The sequence below is a fragment of the Megascapheus bottae genome, chromosome 18, assembly GCF_031878675.1.
Source record: "Megascapheus bottae isolate mThoBot1 chromosome 18, mThoBot2.hap1, whole genome shotgun sequence".
Lineage (NCBI taxonomy): Eukaryota > Metazoa > Chordata > Mammalia > Rodentia > Geomyidae > Megascapheus > Megascapheus bottae.
Window position 1 is genome coordinate 16,967,784 of NC_143526.1, and position 20,688 is coordinate 16,988,471.

A 20,688-nucleotide genomic window follows, 5' to 3' on the forward strand; every position below is an offset into this window, starting at 1 on the left:
AGTTTGAAAACTCTTTAATGTTGCTGCTGGAGCTTGATATCAGAGCCTGTCCCTTAGTTTTCTCTTTTAAGTTTTATGCTACAATACTTAAGCCGCAACTCCACTTCTGGCCTTTGGGTGCTTTATTGGAGAAAAGACGGACAGATATTTCCTGCTCAGGCTGCCTTCAAACCACCACCCTCAGATCTCAGATTGTGAGTAGCTATGTTTACGGGTAGTACCCAGCTAAAATTTTTATTTTGAAGTCATTTTGGACTTGCATTAAAGTTGTAGGCCTAGTTATTTCACCCAGCTCCCTCCAGTATTAACACCTCAGAATATAGTGCCAGCGCTCTAAACCTTCCTATGGGTTATGGTTAAGTCTTCATTTGGATTTCACAGACTGTGCTGCTCTGGTCCAGGATCCCAACCAAGATCCCGTGTATCACTGAGTTGGCATTTCTTCTCAGTCTCTTTTGGTCCTGTGACAATTGTTTTACTCCTGTTTTGCTTGACTTTAACTTTGAAGAGCATTATGTTTTCCAGTGCTCCTCAGCCCGGGCTTCTATGGGTTATCATGAACGGCTTGAAGTTAGAGAAGAACACTGCATACTTGGTCTTGCTATACTTTGTAAGAGGGTGGTTGTGACATTAGCATCTTTTTCAGGTGGTGTTGGCCTTGATAACTTGGTTAATGTGGTGCCTTCTGGTTTCTTCCTGGTCATACTTCTACCCTCCTTTCCATTTGTTATTAATACATTATCTAAGGAAAGATACTTCTGTAGGAAAATAATTTGCTGACTTCAGTGTGCTGCATAACATTTCTCCCTATGAAAGCACATCTCAGGTTCTCTGATAAAAGTTATTGCAGATATACGCTTCTTTAAAGACAGTGCTTTGACGTAGTGAAAAGGACTTGGCATTGTATTTGAGAGGAAGGACTTCTGTGTATTACAGGGCTGCAGCTGAGTGTCTAGAATTGTATACCTCACACAGACCCACTGCAGCTCCATGTACACTGGCATTTGACACTCTCTCCTATCTCTTTAAAAAAAGAAACCATCACGCTTGGATTTTTGATTTGTAGCTTCAGAATCATTAGTGTAGTTCATGTACTATTCAGAGAAGTCAGTCTAATTTTTTATATGATAGAGAATACTTCAATCAGGGCACCAAAGATGAATGTTGGATCTTTTTCTTCCTGGAAGCCTAGGGTGAGTTGGGGTAGGGAATTTAAGGTCCCTAGAGGATTAGTTTTAAACTTTTTCAGAGTTTAGGATCTGGAAGCTACTGTGGATACTTCTCTCCTCAGTTTCCTTTCCTCAGCCTCCTCACCTTGTGTGTGTCATCTGGTTCCACCTGCGGATTCATGTTTTCAGAGTCTTGTTTATGTCTTTTCTGCCTCAGAGTATCTGCTGGAAATACTGCATAGGGTGCAGGAAGATTATTTGGTGAGCTCCACACTATGGGACTTAGAGCTCCTAAGGGAACTTTAATGAAAAAAAAATGATTCAAGGTGATAGAGATTAGCTCAAAAGTGAAAAATTGTAAACTAAGGTTTTAAAGCTAGAGTCAGTCTTCCTCTTCCAGGTTAGTGTTCTGTATAATCTTTCTCAGCTTAATCAAAGAGGAGGTCAATTATGACAAAATTTTCAGTAGGCCTGGATTGGTGCCTACATAACTCACAATATAGTTAAAGCAATTTTTGAATAATAATTATTATTCTTATTGCACATTCTGGGGCTTGAATTCAGGGCTTAGTTGTCCTTGAGCTTTCATGCTAAAAACCACTTGGACTATACCTCCTCCTCCCCTTCTCCCGCCTCCTTTTCTTTTTCTTTCTTCTCTCACACACTTTTCCATTTTAAAAATTATCTTCTATTCGTGTGTGTGTGTGGGGGGGGGGAGGGCAGCCTGGGTGCTGTTTCTGAGCTTTTTGTGCTCAAAGTTAGTGCTCTGTCATTGAAGCACAGCTCTAGTTCTGGCACATTAGTGATAAATTGGAATAAGTAAAACAAAGTATGCCTTCTTTGTTGCAAGAGATTGGCATTTTGAGCTCTTAGCATCTTGGCAGGGCATTGTAGATGGAGGCTTGGAGTGAGTGAGGAAGCCAGAGCCAGTGGTCCACACCTGTAATCATAGCTACTCCGGAGGCTGAGATCTGAGGATTGAGGTTTGAAGACAGCTTAGGGAGCAACTTCTGTAAGACTCTTATTTCTGATTAAGCATCCCCAAAAGCCAGACATGGAGCTGTGACTCAAGTGATAGGGCACTAGCCTTGAGCAAACAAGCTTAGGAACAATGCCTGAGTTCAAGTCCCCAATGGGCATGCATACATACATAAACTAGTGAGGAAATAGAGTGTTGTGTCGTAAGGATTAGATTTAGTGAGGACTGGGTAAATCATAGCGCTGAGACCACAAGCTCGATCCCTCAGGGTTGTCAAGGGGGCTGTGTAATCCATGTGAGAGACCCTAGATGCACAGGTGAGGACAGATGAGCTTCTCATGTCCAGCTTATCTGGGAAGTAATAGCATTCGTAAAGGTTTTTGAACCATATTTATTTCCACATTTTAAGACTCAGCATTAAAGATGACAAAAAAGTTTCTCTTAGCCCAGGTAAGTGGATCACTCTTGTAGTGCCAGGTCAGCTGTTGGCTTTGTTTCCATCTTGAGTCTCTACCCTCATCTCTATATAACCAGTGGAAGTAGGCAAGAGGGTTGAGGAGTCACATCCAGTTCTTGGCTGCTTTGATGTACTAGAAGTTAGTCACATATCTGTGCCTGAGCACAGGGAGGGCTGGGAACTGTAGTTAATGGCTGGGACCCACTCTGACTGAAAGTTTTGTATCATAAAGGGGAAGCCATGTTTCTTCAACACCCTTTGGCTGCAGAGACAGTTTGTCCATTCCACCATGTAGGCTCTCTGTATTCTAATTCAGTGCTGGAGGTGTCCTTTCCCCAGATGTCTGCCTTCCACTTCTGCCACTCTTCATGTTGTCCAAACCTCACCTCTATGTGGACTTCCCCAGCTAATCTGTTGAAAATAGCATTCCAGCCCTTGACATTTCCTGTCCCTCTTCTCTGCTAATTGTTTTTGCAGCAGCTATCCTCATTTGGCATCTTCGATATTTTCCTTACTTTAGTGGTTTGCTGTCTGAATCCTCTACGAGCACTGGGACCCCTCTATCTTATTCTTGGATTAGGTTCCTTGTACTTGGCATGTAGCAGGTATTCAGGTGCTGATTGAAAAATAGGAACCTGGACTCTTAAAATCCCTAAATTCCAAATGTTGGGAAGGATAACAGTTAAGCCAGCAGACCAGCTCTGTGGGTCTGTCTCTGTGTGCCTGCTGCCTGCCTGAACCTTGGTGGAGGACCATGTGCCAGCTGATGCTAGACTATGTCAGTTTGTATTCCTGGAAATGCTACTTGCTCATTTTGTGGGACTCTCTGTGTTCCTGCATTTCTCTGAGCCTTTGATGTTTCTAAAACACGAGTCTAATAGCCTGCTCTTTCCTTCCTCTTCTTCCTGCTGGGGCAACTACTACGTTAGGTAGACCATGTATAAAACATCAATTGTGATAGATGCTTAATGAATTAATGCACTTACTGTGCCAGACCTTATGCTTGGTGGACAAGTGCTATGTTGATCAATCCAGAAAGCTTCTAGGAGGGGGGGCATGGTAAGATTCATAGCAAGGGGAAGGTCTTTGAGTCAGTCATCTTTCAGTCTGAGCATTGCTACTATAGGATTCTGTTAAGAGATGCAATGGGCTGGGAGTTTGGCCTAGTGGTAGAGTTCTTGCCTGGTATGCATGAAGACCTGGGTTTGATTCCTTGGTACCACATACATAGAAAATCCAGAAGTGGTGCTGTGGCTCAAGTGGTAGAACCCTACAGGAAGCCCAAGTGCTCATGCTCCAAGTTCAGGCCCCATGATTGGCAAAAAAAGAAAAGAAAAAAAAAACTGCCCCAAGGAGGTTCTATTCTTCTGTAATAATTTCTGATAGAAATGCAACATGAGGTAGACTATTATTTAGCCATATGATAAAAAGTAAAAAAAGGGTTTGAAGATTTAGTTCAGTTGACAGAGCTCTTTCCTAGCACGAATGAGACCCTGGTTCCAGAATCCCCATCATCACCCTCTCCGCTCTACCTCCCCACAAAGAAAAAAAGAAAAAGAAGAAAAAGGAAATGATGGGGATTAACTCTAATAGCTTATTTAACCTGTTATGATGTTGAAAATATAATCTCAATATATAATCAATATAAAAAAAGCAAAGCATTAATGATACATCTTATTTACCAAGAGAGTATGATGGGTCTGACGTAGAACCAAATAACCCATAGACAAATTTAAGGATTTTAGGCACTGGGAGTGTGGTCTAGTGGTAGAGTGCTAACCATGGGTTTGATTCCTGGGCAGACACAGAAAAAGTGGACTTTAAGAAAGCTCAAGGACAGTGCCAGGGTCCTGAGTTCAAGCCCCAGGACTGGCAAAAAAAGAAATAAGGCTTTATTTTAATGTATTTATAGCCATTGGACTATGGGGTGAATTTGATCTAACTTTTGTTATCAGAAGGCCACTTGGGCTGAGGTAGAGAATGGACTCTTAAGAGACCAAGAATAAACATGGAATGATGGCATGACTTCAGCATGAGGAGTAGGTGCATACGATTATAATCACTTATGACTGTTTGCTCAACAGGAACTTATTGATCACCTACATAGTGCATGGTATCATTGTAGAGACTGGGGACTTAATGACATGAGGCCAGAGAGTGAGTGACCCACCTGCAGTTCAGCATAGGGTAGCACTGGGGGAGGGAAGCCATTCTGTTGGAAATGATGGCACTGGACTGTGGGAGGTTTTGCTTTTCTGATCTCCAGGCTGGAGTGTCGGGCATAGAGCTTCTACTTAGGTGACCTTTAAATTCCTTGTAGTACCAAGAACAGCAGCCTTTATTTATTCTTTTGGCAGTGGACAGTCACTGAAGGTGATCTGGGGAGACCAGGCTGATGCTGTCGGTCTCTGATGAGGTCAATGGCCCAGTGTTGGAAGGGGGAGGCTGAAAAGGGAGGGAAGAACATTTCAAAGGCAGGCGTTGCCCCAAAGGGACCTCATTTCCAGTGTAACTTACCCTGTCCTTGCTACCAACAAATACTCTTCACCTCATTCTTTTTGATGACTAATAAAACAGAGGACTGACTCAGAGAATTTATTCTTTCCCTCCTGGATACAAAGTGCTTGTGGAACTCCTTGTCCTTGATTTGATCATGGCTTGAGTTCCTTGCTCTCTTGATTTTGAAGAGTTAGAAAGTTTTGTGATAGGCTGTTTTGTTTTTGTCGTCTTTGCCCTCTCCTGCTGGAGAGGCAGCTAGCACTAATCAGCACTGGATACAGCTGATAAACGTTTTGTATCACATTCCTTAGTCTTTGAAGCTATGTTTGTAGTTACTGATTTGCTATTTCTTATCTGCTTATTCATTCAACGGCCATTCAGTGTTTCTTTTGCATGGGAGAAACTACTTTTTAGCTTTAGACTGTGGCTGGATTCAATCAAGTGAATTTTCTTTGGGACTGTCACTCCCCACTAATTCCACGCTTACATCCACTCTGATGGGAACTGCAAAGGACGCAGAAGCCCTTTTTATTCTTCTTCTAGGTCCTGTGGCAATGTCAAAGCATGAGGTGGGGTTTGGAGGTCTAAGAACTGGGGCGTCAGGGAAGGCACTTGGAGGGAGACAGCTGAGTTCACAGCTACATGGGGATCAGTCCAGGAGGGTGATTGTAGCAGAGGAGAGAAGAACTTGTGGGAGGCCCACAGGCTTCATTGGAGGAACTGAAAGAAGTTCATTGTGGCATGGATTCATGTTGTACTTGCCAGGATGTTCCAGCAGTTTGATACATCTGTGTGGTAGATATCTGTATGAAGTGCCCCCCCCCTTTTTTTTAAAGTTGTTTCCAAATGCACACGTGGCTGTTGTCAAGTGCCTTTTCTGTCACTTAAAGCTAAAGACTGATTTGTGTAAGACAGTTTCCTAGTTTGTGTTGAAGTGAGTTTTGTGAGGCTCTGACGAAGTGAGCAAAATGGGGTCCTCGAACTTTAGGGGGCTTAGGGAATCATCAATGTGCAGGAGAAAGATGGTTGGATTAAATAGAGCATGATTCATAATAACAGATTGGAAGGTGACACTTGAGTGTGTCACTTTGTGTGAACCAGAAGTAGAATTGCTCATTTGATGTCATCCTGTTACCTGAAGATAAGGCTTCTGGGCCCCCAGACAGTGAATGACATTAACTGTGTGCTAGCTCCACCTCTTGCCCTTCCCCTACCAAATGAGATCCAATTAGAGATGTGGCTGTTGCCAGGTATAACCTGAGCCTTCCTTCACCCTCATCTATCTGTGCTTGGAGGGGTTCTGCTTTGTTGGACCCAGACTCCTCTGTCAGCCGAGCTACAGAAATGAGGCCAGAACTGTTATGCTGTGGGTTGCTTTATTATAAAACTTTTGGAGAGACCAACTTTCTTATACTACTGTAGCCATTCTGACATGGTAACAAGTTCTTTTTAATTTTTTTCCATCTGCCTCTAAGTTGTAGTGTATTTACTTTCCAGGAATCTGAGGTGAATTGTAAGTGTTAAGAACCTGCTCAGATTATCTCAGATTTGTAGCCATAGAAGATTGCTTGGTAGCTTTAGTCTTCAGCAACTGTGCCCCTCACCTGGAGAGAGGAAGAGTAGAGACCCACACTCCTCACAGGCAGCTTCTTTAATGAATCTTAAATAGGAAGTTAGAAAATGGGAACAAATCATACCTTATCTGCCAGCCTTGCTGGGTTATATTTATTTATTTATTTTTGATTTTTTTATTGTAATTAGTAAAAGGGTTACATGATATTTGCCAGATAGAAGGTGCATTAATTCACATACATTGATACCCTTTCACATGTCTTGGTACCCATTTCCCTCCCCCCCCCACACCCCCTACCCGTCTTGGTTTTCCCCCCTTCCCTATCAAATTTCAAGTATCCAAATACAAATAAATTCAATATATCAGATAACAAAGTGAGATACTATACCAATATGAGATAACCAAGGGACAGCAAAGGAGATGAGAGACGACATAGTACATTAAGGACAACAATCATTCATTATATGGCTTTTGTTTCAATATGCTGGGTTATATTTAATATTTTGTTAAAAGCCGCTTCATTCCTGTCATAAAATCAGCCTGTATGTTCCTTGCTCTCTCTCCTTGAGGCATCATAGATGAGTAAAAAGAATGAACTCTAACAGATAGTACTTGGAAGTTTGAGAGGACACAGCCTGCAGATTCAGCACCCCATGAATCACAGAAGATGCAATCCCTTCTCGGGTCTGTAGGTTTCCTGTTGCACAGGCCTCTGTTTCTGTGTCAAGGAGTCAGGCTAGGAGACTTGACTGTATTTGGGCCTTGGAGAGCTGAGTGCTGCTTCTGAGTGAACCCATATTCTTACTTTTCCCAGTCAATGGGTGTAGGTGGGCCAAATCCATATCCCATTTGACTCTATGTGTTTCACAGGAAGTCGGAAATCCAGGGACTTACGTAAAATCTCACAATTTAAAAAATATTGGCAGCTAATTACAGACTTGTTAAAAGCACAGACCTAGTACTAGGGTGCCATTTTAAGACTTCTGACTTCAACCGTTTTAAAATCTTTCTTCTTCGTTTGTTTTATTTAAGCTGTTTACCTTTGGCCATTCCCACACTGTCCTCCCCTTAATGTCCTTGGAAGGTGTTTCTAAGTGGTCTCTCCTCCTCTTGTGCCAGGCAGCTCTCAACTTCACATAGTGTGTCTGAGAGTGTGGATGCCAGGAAATCTAGAGATTGGGGTTCCTGCTAGGCTGTGTGTGGGGTCAGATACAGTAGGAACCCAGGGCTCTTCATGACCTGGTTCCAGAAGGAGCTGGTTCAAACTGCGAATGCTGCCAGGCCACTGAAGTTTGCAGAAGCTCTATCCTTCACTGCCCTGAAGTAGCCCTGCCTGAAGTGGGTGGAGTCAGAAGTGGAGGAGCTGGCAAGACTAGTCCCCATTTATGCATAGGTAGGCAGACTGACTGCCAAAGCATTGCTCTATTAGAAATCCAAAACCTGGAATCAGCTCTTGGCCCTGAGATGCTTGGCCACATTGCCCAGCTTTGGAAAGTGTACCCTTCTTTGTTGAGAGGTTTGGTTGTATACTTAGTGATTTTTCCCATTCTCATTTGGTTTGTGCAGGCCTCTGTCATAGTTGGTTTTCTCCTATGGGTCTTGGTGGTGATACCTGACTGTATACTGAGATACATGTTTAATGGGCCCATGGAGAATGGAGGAGGGCAACCTTCACAGATGTGCCTGCTTCCCACCGCAGAGCAACATGTTTGATGGATTTGTAGTGCAGCTTAGTTCCTGGGGCTTGCTTGCTGGCTTGCTTTATTGATTGATTAATTGATTGGTTGTGTCTATACTGGGGCTTGAACTCTGGGTTTGGTCTCTGTCCTTTAGGCTTTTTCACTGAAGTCTGGTGCTCTCCCACTTGAGCCACAGCTCCACTTCCAGTCTTGGGGTTTTAAAGCTCTTCGGAGATTACTGCCACGCAACAAAACTGGGGAACAGAAGGGTGGGAATTCTTGATGGGGTAGATTTACTCCACAGCACCAGGTACAGTGCTCCTGGATAGTTGTCAGCCCATATGAGTGCTCAGGGATGTCAGGGGTTCTCCAGCACTGATCTGACCTTCCTTAGGAGAGGGAAGGTGAAGACTGCTTATGCTACAACATGCTCGTCTTCTTGTTTTTACACAGTTGTGTGTTGAGTACCCTTCTCTGGAAAGCCCTAGAAATGACTGGCATTCCTTGGGTCTGACCCAAGTGGTCTGAAAGGGGGCACCAGCAGCAGGCGGGGAGTAAGTTTTCATCAAGCAGGGTTCCTCAGGCTTTCAAAAAGGCAGAACGACGCACTTGGAGTTCAGAGCACATTCTAGAAAGGAATTCGTTTTGGTAGCAACACTTCTGGTTTTCTAATGGTTGACTGGAGAAAAGAATTTGACAGAGTTTAGTGCCAGGGCTGGCTATGAACCTTGGTCCTCAGATCTCAGTCTCCTGAGTAGCTAGGATTATAGGCATGAGCCACTGTGCCAGGCTCTAACATTGTCTTTTCTAAATTTTATTGTTAGTGTGATGTATAGAGGGATTACAGTTATATTCATAAAGTAGTGGGTTCATTATTTCTTGAACATTGTTACCCCTTCCCATGTTTTTCTCCCCCTTTCCTCCCCCCACTCCCTCCCAAATTGTAAAGTTCATTTCCAGTGTATGGTCCTGTGAGTATTGCTGTTAAACTGATTCATCCTTTGTCTCATAATCTTGTTTTCCCCCTTCTCTTCCCTGATTCAAATAGAAGCATATATAGTACACCAGGTACCAAAGTCAGATACAACAACAGAGGATAAGTCTTAAGCGGGGGGGGGGGGGGCAGAAAAACCCCAAAGAGTAAAGAAATAACATCACATAGTACATTAAAACAACAACCACAGGATAAATCTCTTGTTTCCCTATCCTGGACTTCATTTCACTTCTAAGCCAAGGGAAGTAGGATCTCTCCTTGGTTTGGCCTCCCAGGCCTAGGTTGGGGTGATGCATACAACCCAGCCTTCAGACTGGCTTTGCTTTTTCTTTTTTCTTTTTTAAAAGAATTTATTAACATTGATTTTTATATCATATTTCAAATGACGTGTTTAACAAACAAGTATTCAAGAAGGGAATCTATATAATCACTGGCACTTAGATTTTAGAACATAATTAAAATTAGGCTAAGGGTTTGTATGTCATAGATGCATATTAATCTATGTAATAAAATATATCTATAGGGTAATAGATTTTTATGTCTATGTAGTTGTGTTTATATTTCCAATACCATGTCCATAGCATTGGGTATGCAAATATTGAATCCTCACTCTTGTACCATTTGGATCTAATAGCCACATATAAAGGATACCATGCACCTTTTCAAACTGGCTTTGTTTTTATAGGTTGTTTCCTCTTACCCAGAGAGAGATACCTTGGGTTATTGAAGGACAACAAGACATGATTATAGGGCTTCCTGTCCCTTGAAAAGAGGTGGCATATGTGTTTGTCCACTGACCTATTCTTGCCTCTGGCCGTTTGGCACTTCTAATATAGGTGAGCGTTATGAACTTGCCCTAGAGATGAGACAAAAGGAGGTAGCCTGTATTACATCCTTCAGACTGGACAATCAGCATGTAATTGGGATATGGGACATAATGGACAACTATTTAAAAATGAGTGAAAGAATCAGTATCGGTGTTATCCCTTTTTTTTCCTATCGTGGGGCTTGAACTCATGGCCTGGGTGCTGTCCTTGAGCTCTTTTTACGCAAGGCTAGTACTCTACCCCTTTGAGCCACAAGCTCTACTTCCAGTTTTGGTGTGGTTAATTGGAGATAGTCTCTTGGATGTTCCTGCCTGGGCTGGCTTTGAGCTGCAGTTCTCAGATCTCAGCCTTCTGAGTAGCTAGGATTACAGGCGTGAACCACCACCTTCTCAATTAATATCTTTTTTTTGTGTGTGTGAACTGTGACCTTTGTATTATGTGGACAAAAGTGGAGCTCCTCATAAGCTTATGAAGATCACCATAAAATAACTGTATTGTAATTCTTCACTTTTGATGAGATATGAGTGGAAATTTTGGTAGATATATTTCTAGCTTTCCTCCATTCTGTCCATTTTTGGAAGGATTGAAAAGGATGTGTTAACATTTCTCCTCTGTTGGCATGGGAGCTGGCACAAGGCATGGTGGCATGGGCTTTTGTTCAGGTTTGTTTACTGGTATATCTCCAATGGTACTGGAACATAGTATGGCCACAGGAACTGTGATGATAGACTGAATGCATTGATCAGGTATTTTCTTTGTGACTGGTTTTGTAATGCCTGCTTTCTTTTTTTTTTTTTCAGCAAAAATCGTATATCAGTATAGCTCAAGAGCCATAGTGTTCCTGAACAATGAGTAGCATCTGAGCAAGTATTTGTAATAGGCTTTATTCAGTACCACTCAATGGATGAGAAAACCAAGGCTTGGCAAAGTAAGGGAACATATCCAAAGTCCTAAAGCTGCCAGGAGTCAAGATTTCATCCCATACCTCACCTGCCCTGATAAACCGTTTTGCCTGGCAACATGAATGTTAGATGCTGTGCACGAATCAGATTTGCTTCTTATTCCATTAAGAGTAGAGGTTAAGTCTTTTGAAGAAATAGGTCCATAGTTTTCTTTACATTTATACTAATGCCCTTCTCCTAGCCCGTGATATTCAGCCTTATTTTTTGCAAGCCAATTATTGTATTTTTAAAATGTAACTCTGTTGCTGAGAACATTACTATAGAGTACAGATAAATTTGGGAGAGGGATGGAGGGATGGTGCAGGCAGAGAACAGAGAATGCATTTGTGCCTGATGGTATAGCAACAGGAATCTAAGATGTCTTTGAGTACTGAATAATGATTTAATTTTTTTTAATGCTAGTCTTGGGACTCAAACTCAGGGTCTGGGTACTATCTTTGAGCTTTCTCAAGGCTAGCACTCTACCACTTGAGCCACAGTACCACTTCCAGCCTTTTCTGTGTATGTGGTACCCAGAAATCAAACCCAGGGCTTCATGCATGCTAGGCAAGCACTCTATACTCCTGTTGTTAAAATATGTATTGACCCTTTTAAACTTTCACTTTTTAAAATGGTTGTGTGTTTGGGGGATGCATTTGGCAGAATTTTGGCATATGCACTTCCCTGTTTTCCTTTCTTGTAACTCAAAGGAAATGTGAAGTCTTCCACACTTCGGTCCTGGAGTCGGGTCATGGCCTATGGGAAATGATGAACTTCTTTTCCCCTTTCAGAGTCAGGAAGGCAGCATGTGCCAGGGTCAGTGGTGTTTATGGGGAAAATCACCTGCATTGACCATCTAATATGGTGTATAGCTCCCCACTGGGCTCAAAAAAGAAAATAAGGTAAAAAGTCTCTTGTTTTCAGTTTAGTAGTTTCATTCATTCCCTCATACAGTCATTGCTGTATGTATGGATGTCTGAAACCTAATTCTATGTACACTATGTTTTTTTCCCCCTAAACATACATACGCATGATAAGGTTTTAATTTGTAAAGTGGGTGCATTAACAAGTTAACACTAGTGCCTAACAACGTGGAAAAGTCATGTGATACACAGTAACAATAGTTTTGTGAGTATAGTCCTCCCTCTTGAAAGAGTCAAGACAAATGTTGGAATTTCAGGAAATTAATACTGTCTTTGGGTAACAGTGCAGATTAGGAAGGGCCACTGTGCTCATGTTCATTTATCCAGTCACTTGCTTTGTGTGAGGATGGTCCTAGCTAGTTTGAAATCTATCAAATTGGACATCTTCTCTGCCCCCACAAAAACAAAGTCAGATGGAGGAGAAAGATGTATCCAGGCAGAAGGACAGTCTGAGAAAGGCTAGCCAGGCTAGTATTTCCTGCTAAAATGGATAGTTTGGCATAGGGAGAGCTTGGATGCTGGTGTGCTGTGTGGTAGGAGATGAAGTTGATGGGGTTCTTGGGCCCCTGACTAATATGGTTGATTTGATGATTTATACCTTATACTCTGTTGAGAGAGGATTCTTCGTATGATTCCTTCTGTTAGGAATGGGCTCATTGTATTCCTGTAGGAGTCCCATGCTCTTGCAGCTCTTTCCCTCTGGAGGATGCATTTGCATCCAATTTGGGGCTTTAGCTTTGCTGTCAGCAGTCCCCTGTAGCTCTGAATTATTGGTTACTTGCTTTTTTCTGTGACCTTTTGCAGTGCTCACTCTATGTAGTGGCAGCTTGGGTTAGTCATGGCCTTCTTGAGTCCAGGTTTTTTACTGTCTTCTAAAGCTTTCCTAGTCAAATGTTGTATTCCCATGAACCTCATCTTGGCTCTCCAGCCCTTTCTTATTTTTGCTTCTAGTTATCCTTCATGCAGAGAGCCCCAGGTGCTATCTTTCTTCTGGAGCAGCAAATCCAGTCCTTCTTAATTCCAGGCTTGAATTTTGTAATGTCTGAAATTCTTCCCATGGTCTACTAGCCTTTCTCAATGGGGACCAGACTTCTCATGACAGAATTAAGTCCCAGTGGCCCGAGGAAAGTATCTGTTGCATATAATGAATTGACTTCTCTTCTCTGTCTGCAGAATGGTTTTAGTTTTATACCTTCTTTTGGGGAAGTAGTAAAATAAGAGTTGTGACAAGAGTGTACCAATCATGGCAGTCCCCTTATACTAATCAAGTATTGTTTGATTCGATTGCAGGTGCTCTGCTGAGTCACCAGGGGAACTAAGTGTCCAGGGTAGAAGTGTCTATTGTGGTGGCAGACAGCTTGCTGGGGCACTGCCCAGGGTAACTAGTGTGATGGTAGTGTAGCCACCTGGCCACTGGGACTTAATTCTCTCATGGGAAGTCTGGTCCCCATGGCCTTTGTTCAAGGCAGCCAGATCCCTGAGAAAAGGTCCAGGAACTGTAAATGTGGGAAGTTAAATTTTTCTAACCCCTAACATCTCAGATTTAAGGCAAAGATAAAACATTCGAAATCCTACTTATAGACACGGGGTATGACCCAAATGGTAGAGCACTAGCTTCAAGCAAGCTGAGTGTTTGGCCTGAGTTTAAACCCTGATACTGACAAAAATAAAGTAATAAATCAAAACAAAACAAAACCAAGTGTCATTTAGTAGGGCTAAATGACCCTAAGGCATTTGGAAGGCTCTCTGAAGAGAGTTGATTGGGGAAGATTTGAATCTCGGATATTATTTTGCTGAGTGGAGAATAGCAGTGAATTGAGGAAGTACTGCGGGGTATCAAGAGCTAGGGGAGGTGTTTAAGTTCCAGGCCAGTGCATTGCCCTCAGTCCAACCAATCTCTTATGCTTGGAGTATTGTTAACCTTTGACTTGACCTAGAACGTGGATGAGTCACCCAGTGTTTCAAGCAGGAACTTTTTGTTTTTCTTAGCCGGAGGTGATTTTTTTTTTTTGAAGATGATCATAATCTTTATTACAGCTCTTTTTTTCATATGAGGAACAATGTTTCTATGACACTAAAAATGGGCTTCTGCACTAAGAATCAAGTTGTTTAAAGATACAAGTACTTATAAAACAACATGATTAAGTAATTCAGTCTTCCTAACATCATGAAAAGAATAGAACATTTTCCAAGAGACTAAGCACCGGCTAAGCTTATTTTGAGAGCAACACCTGGAGTAACCCTCCTCTACCTCTTGGGCTCAAGAAGACACTGCTGTGACTGCAGGAAGCATTTCTGAGAGGACACATTGAGTCTGAGTCTATTTGGCAGCCCACAGAAGCCATGAGTTGCCAGAATTGAGCAGCTCAAGGCCACAGTCCTGCTGTATCTAGACAGCGCATGCTGTTAGGACTCAGGAACTGCGGTACTCTGTGGCCTTAACCATTGTGGTCACCAGTATAGAACTGATGTCCCACAGAACCCTGCGAGTCCTCAAAGAGTGGTTAGGTCCCAAATGAATCATTCCTCCATTAACAACAGCACAAACAAGCTGGGAGAACCCTTCACAAAGTCCACCTAGCCTTCAACAACTCAATGTACCAGGCACTGTAGGAAAACAAAGGACTCAGGGGCTTTTCTTCTCTACCCTGGGAGGAGTGATGATCCTCAGAAGATGCTCTAGTTCTTCTAGAGAAATCCCAAATGTCTCCTACTTAACTCGCATCTCTATGAAGCATGGCCACAGGCTTGACTTCCATGCATCTAGAGCCAGAGCTGGGGCATATTGGGGACAGGGTGACAATCTGACCGTAATGTCTTATTATTGAATTATTTTGTGTTTTTTTTAAAAAAATAATTCAAATGGCCTTGGTTTTTAGAGGGGGGTGTTGTTTGTGCCTTTTTTCTTTTCTGGATTTTTTTTAATTAAAGAATTTATTAACATTGATTTTTACATCATATTTCAAATGACCTGTTTAACAAACAGGTATTCAAGAAGGGAATCTCTATATACAATCACTGGCACTTAGATTTTAGAACATAATCAAAATTAGGCTGAGGGTTTGTATGTCATGGATACATAATAATCTATGTAATAAAACATATCTATAGAGTCACAAGTTTTTATGACTATGTAGTTGTGTTTATATTTCCAGTACCATGTCCATAGCACTAGATATGCAAACTTTTGAGTCCTCGCTCTTGTACTGTTTGGATCTAATAGCCACATATTAAGGATACCATATGCCTTTGGTTCCTTTGGTCTTGTCTCACTCAACCAGGAGGTGATTTTTATTTCTATACTTTTACTCTCTTTCTCTCTCTGTCTCTCTCTCTCATTCTCTTGTCTCATATAGACACAAATAATGGCTAGAAAAAGATTGCAGATGCATAAGATTAATTTACAAATGGAAAGATTTGAAATAAAATCCACTAAGCAGAAACTTTTTTAATCAGCTGAATTTATTTGGATTATTCAAGTAATATCTAATCATGCTGTAGAACGAAATATTTAAGTTCATGTTGTCATTTCCTGAGGCCCTGTTTCAGGTCTCTTCCTGGCTGTAACTTCTGTTTATCCTCCCAGAAATGATTTGCACATCTAGAAGCATACAAATGCATATGCTCTTGGCTGCGTTTATCTGTTTATTGAGTGCCATCAGCATGCTGTTCGGCTACTTGCTCCATCTCCTGCTTACTGTGTCCCTTGAGCTTCTTTCCATACTATTGCAAATGGAGCTTATGTATTCTCTTAAAAAATAGTTTTTATTTTTGCAATCGAATGTCCTGGTTCATGGAATGTGCCCTTTAAGGCAAGGAGGAAGGTGCTGGTTTGCTTTAGAACTCAGAGTAAGTCACCACTAGTAAGACTTCTTCCAGGCTACTTCTCGAAGTTTGGCAATCCCAGTCTGGCTGTACGTTACAGAGAATTACCATTAGCAGAATGGGTGGAATCAATTTGAATTGATGAATAATTTAGAAACATTAAAAATATTTTGAGTAAGAGGTTTTTCTTTTCTTTTTTTAAACTTTTAGTCAACCTCAACTGAGGGCTGGCATAATGTATCTCTTTCCTCCTTTCACTGATGGGATATTTTAAATCTTTTCCTTCCCATTCCTCCCTAACCCCTCCAGTATTGATCTATAACTCAGTATACATGCTCCAGCTAGCTCATTTGCAACATCTTATGATCTAGTTTCCAGACCTTTCAAATAAATTACTTATTTATATGAAGGGACCATAATTGACTTTTTGGTTGAGAAATTCAATTCACTAAAGTGGCCAGGGAGAGACATAGTTCATTTTGCTCTATTATCAAATCAATGTTCCAACAATATTTTAGGATTATTTATTTTCTTCAGTGTAAGAAAAATATCAAGATTTATTCCCCAAGTTTCTTAAATGTCAGAAGAAATTGACTGGAGGCTGGAGACCTCTCAGGGACTGTGTTTTATAGTCTCAGTTGGAAGATGAAGAGACCAAGCATCATGGTGGATTGTGAGCATTGCCTGTGCGCTCCCGGAACTAGGGATGACTGGGAACGAGGCTTGGTTCTTGTGCCTGTGGGCTTCTCTAGCCCAGCGATAGAAGTGGCATCAATAGGGATAAGGCCTGTGTGTGTGTGGAGGTGAGTGTGAGCTAGGTAGAGATTGGAGGGTTGTTTTCTGAAGGTTAATTTGGACATGTGAATTGGACTAATAAAGACAAGTATTGTACGGGAATGTGGGAAGATATGGTCTGTGATAAGCGCGGATGACTGTAGGCTGTAGTGAGAGCCCATTTGGCAATTCAGTTCATCTAGCACATGAAGCATCTAGTTTCTGATGTCATTGGAGTTACAGGTACCATGCTGTGGCTGGATTTGTGAACACAATCAGGCAGAGCCTATACTTTTATTTTTTTCTTTTTTTTTGATTGGTCTTGGAGCTTGAACTCTGGGCCTGGGTACTGTCCATGAGCTCTTTAGCTCAAGGCTATTTCTGTACCCCTTGAGCCACAGTGCTACTTCCAGTTTTCTGGTGGTTAATTGGAGATACAAATTTTAGACTTTTCTGCCAGGACTGGCTTTGAACTTTGATCCTCAGATCTCAGCCTCCTAAGTAGCTAGGATTACAGGCATGAGCCACAAGCACCTGGCATCCTATAGTCTTTTTAAAAAACTGTTGTTATAAAAGTGCTATACACAGGGTTACAGTTATATGTCAGGTCATGAGTACATATCTTTTTGGACAATGTCACCCCTTCCCTCACAGAGCCTGTTCTCTTAAAATAAGTTCATAGAGCTGGGCATTCATGGCTTATGTTTGTAATCCTAGCTATTCAAGAGGCTAAGATCTGAGGATTGTATTAGAAGCCAGCTCAGGCAGGAAACTCTGTGAGACTCTTATTGCCAACAAACCAATCAAAAAATGTCAGAAGTAGCTCTGTGGCTCATGTGAGCAAAATGAAGCTCAGGGACAGTGCCCAGGCCAAGTTTAAGCCCCAGGACAGGCAATAAAATTTTTTCAGTCTAGTAGGTGAGACACTAGGAGGCCATCTAACCAGAAATGAGGAAGAGAGTTGGAGAAGGATTTCCAGGGAGTATGAATTTTAGTCTCAAGGGGTGTTTGGGAGATGCCAAGATCACCTGTTAGAGTGGTGAAATGAGTTAAGATTAGATCACAAAGAGGTTACGGAGGTGGTGGTCTGACCTGGGACAGTGGCCTCAGAGAGGAAAGATGTGGCCAAGGTTCAGTAGGCAGAATTAGGTAATGGGATGCTACATAGAGGACTGCTGGTAAGGCTGTTGGATAAGAGTTTTTGACATGGGCCTGGGGCAAGGTTCTGGGGGCAAGGAGGCCATAACCAAGTCAGAATCTCCCATGGATGATGGGTTCAGAGCTGGATTGGTTAGCAGGATGTGGAGGGATGAAGGTATCAGGGTCTTCACTCTTCCTTTTCATGTTTGGAAGTTTGACAACATCTTTGAATCTACAAGGAATGTGTAAACCGGAAGGGTAGTTTCTACATTGTATAACTGTATCTGTCATGGAGATATTTGCTTAGCCATTTTCAGGAATGAGTATGAGGTTTTTCCTCTGGCTAAAACTCTCGCTAGTATCTTTGTTGTAAAGACTAGATTATAGTGAAATAAACATTTTTCTTCAAGTTTTTTTTGGTATTTAAAGAACAAGTTAGGAAATTATGTGTGCATTTTGCTTTCTGAAATAGATGGCCTTTAATTATGACTTATCAGTTCTGTTTTAAAGTGACTATTTAGGCTACTGGCTACAGTCACTGACAGTGGGAAGTTGAGTGCCACTAGCAGTCAGGCTGGGTCTAGAAAAAGCCAGATTCTCCTGGCTTGACAGTTCTGAGGATGAGGGAAGCTGGCTGTCTTGACACTGGAATGGCTTTGTAGGTCAGATTCTCTCATTTACGGCTCTTGATTAGAAGTCATTATATCACTTAAGACCAAAGAATAGAATCTCAGCGGAATCATTTTGCATCTATAGTCTGTCACACAATTTTAGAAATACTATGTAAAAGTCAAAGAATAGAGTTAGGCTTCCCACTATAAGATGCAAATAACATTATGGAGTCTATTTTGTGAAAGTAAATGTAAGGCAAGTATATTACTACAATATATTGAATACAGTGTCAGAGCTCTATGCCTCTTGAACGTCACTATTCATTCAGTAGGACTGAAGTAAGGCCTTAAATCTCTCAGTTCTAAACCCTCTTCCTGCATCCCATGGCTGTTGATTTCTCAAGGCACATTTTGAATAAGTGGAGTCTGAGCTAAGGTTCTTATCTGTATGACTCACTTTTCTTGTCACGGTGACAGAATACCTGGCATGAATAACTTAAGGGACAAAGGATTTATTTCAGCTGAATGTTGGGGAGATGTGGAAGGATGGAATGATTGCTTGCACTAGCTTCTTTTCCCCTTATATTCCATCTTGGTCCCTAGATATGGGAGAGTGTTGCCCACACTTAGGGCAGGACTTCTCCATCTTGGGAAGGCTCTCACAGATACCCCAGAGGTGTGCTTTCCTAGTCTCATAGGCACTTCTAAATTCAATCAAGGTGGTGAGTAAAGTTAGCCATCACAGTTTAGCTTTTGATTGTATTAGATTTTTTGAGGGATGGATCTCAGGAGAGTGAATCTGCCACCTGTCCCCTGCTCCCTGTCCTTTCATTCTCAAGTGCACAGGAGCTTGTGAAACCTCTGCTGTGCTCTCCTCCCTCTTCTGTTTTGATTTTGAAAGGGGCTAATAGAAAAGATGCTTCTATTTCATGACACTGTTCATGGTGCTTTTATAGAGCAGGTACATGTTGACTTGACTGTAAAGCACAGTTGAGGTTACTAATGAGTCTGAATAAGTAATCATATAGAAGTCCCTTTGGGTTTAGCTACAACAAGAGGACTGGGATTTGAGATGAGTATTATAGGATGTTAGGCTTGCAGAGGGAGTGGTAGGTATATGTGAAGCACACAGCTGATGAGACCTGATGAGAATGAGGAGAGTGTTTCACTTTTGCTAGTCCCAGACAGTTTTGTGTCATCAGAGATATGTGTTAGTTGTTTTAATATTAAAAATACTTTATAAATCATCATTATCATGATACAAATAGAGTATTTAAATATTGTGTCAGTCAATGTTTTCCCCAGGTAGCCTTTTGCAGATGTTTGGACCTTTCGTTTTTGCAGGTGTGAGGTAGAATTCAATAGGCAGTTGCCTTTTGATGTAGGGTGAGGTCAGGTCCTAGTAACTTCACTGACAGCTGAAAGTATCCTAAATTGAATGTAGATGGAATTCTTCTAACCTGCTGCCCACTATGGCTTAGCCAACAGTAAAACAGTATAGTATGCTGTGGATTGTGGCTTTTGATCCTTGTGATAATATGGCTGACTTGGAGCCATCCTTTGATACCATGGCCTGGTATCACCAGAGAGGACTGGACTTAAGATCACTAGCCTGGAACAAGATCAAACTCAACAATCAAACCATTGCTTTTACTCAGTGGCAGTGACATTCCATCTGCTTTGCTCTATCTTTTATTCTGCCTAACCACATATCCTGGCCATCATGCCATAGCTATTTATACCGTCTTCCTCATCCCTTTATCATTGGCTTGAGACTGTCCTGTACCCACATAGACCTTTATGTTAGAGAATTATGCTTTTAGAATTTTCTTCCTGTTTCTTTTTAGCTGCTTTGAGTGAGCTGTTTCTAGTCGATGTAACCACAGGGTGAGAGGTTTGGTAGAATATCTGCTTGGGCCTGCCAGGTACTGACAGCACCTGGCTGTGACCACTACAGTCTTGTCTTAGACTTCATCCTACCTTGAAGGAGGACATATCCTTTCTTTTGTACCTAAGTGGGCAGGGCTGCTTTGTCATGAAGCCTGTCTCTTTATGGCTTCTGTCATTTCTTCACTTGGCTCACAGCTAGAAATTTCTTACAGATTTGACAACACCTCATTTGTCAATAATAGTTTTTTTTCTTTTGATTGGTCATGGGGCTTGAACTCAGGGCTTAGACTCTATCCCTTGAGCTCCTTGGCTCAAGGCTAGAGCTCTACAATTTTGAGCCACAACACCACTTCCAGTTTTCTGTTGGCTAATTGGAGATAAGAGTTTTACAGACTTTCCTGCGCCAG

At 41.8% G+C, this 20,688-nt stretch overlaps 1 protein-coding gene across 8 annotated transcripts in view; it reads left to right on the forward strand.

Annotated features, from left to right (window-relative positions):
- The window catches only part of Kif16b (kinesin family member 16B), a 284,469-nt gene that overhangs the window by 13,957 nt on the left and 249,824 nt on the right, over positions 1-20,688 (forward strand). The window lies entirely within an intron of this gene.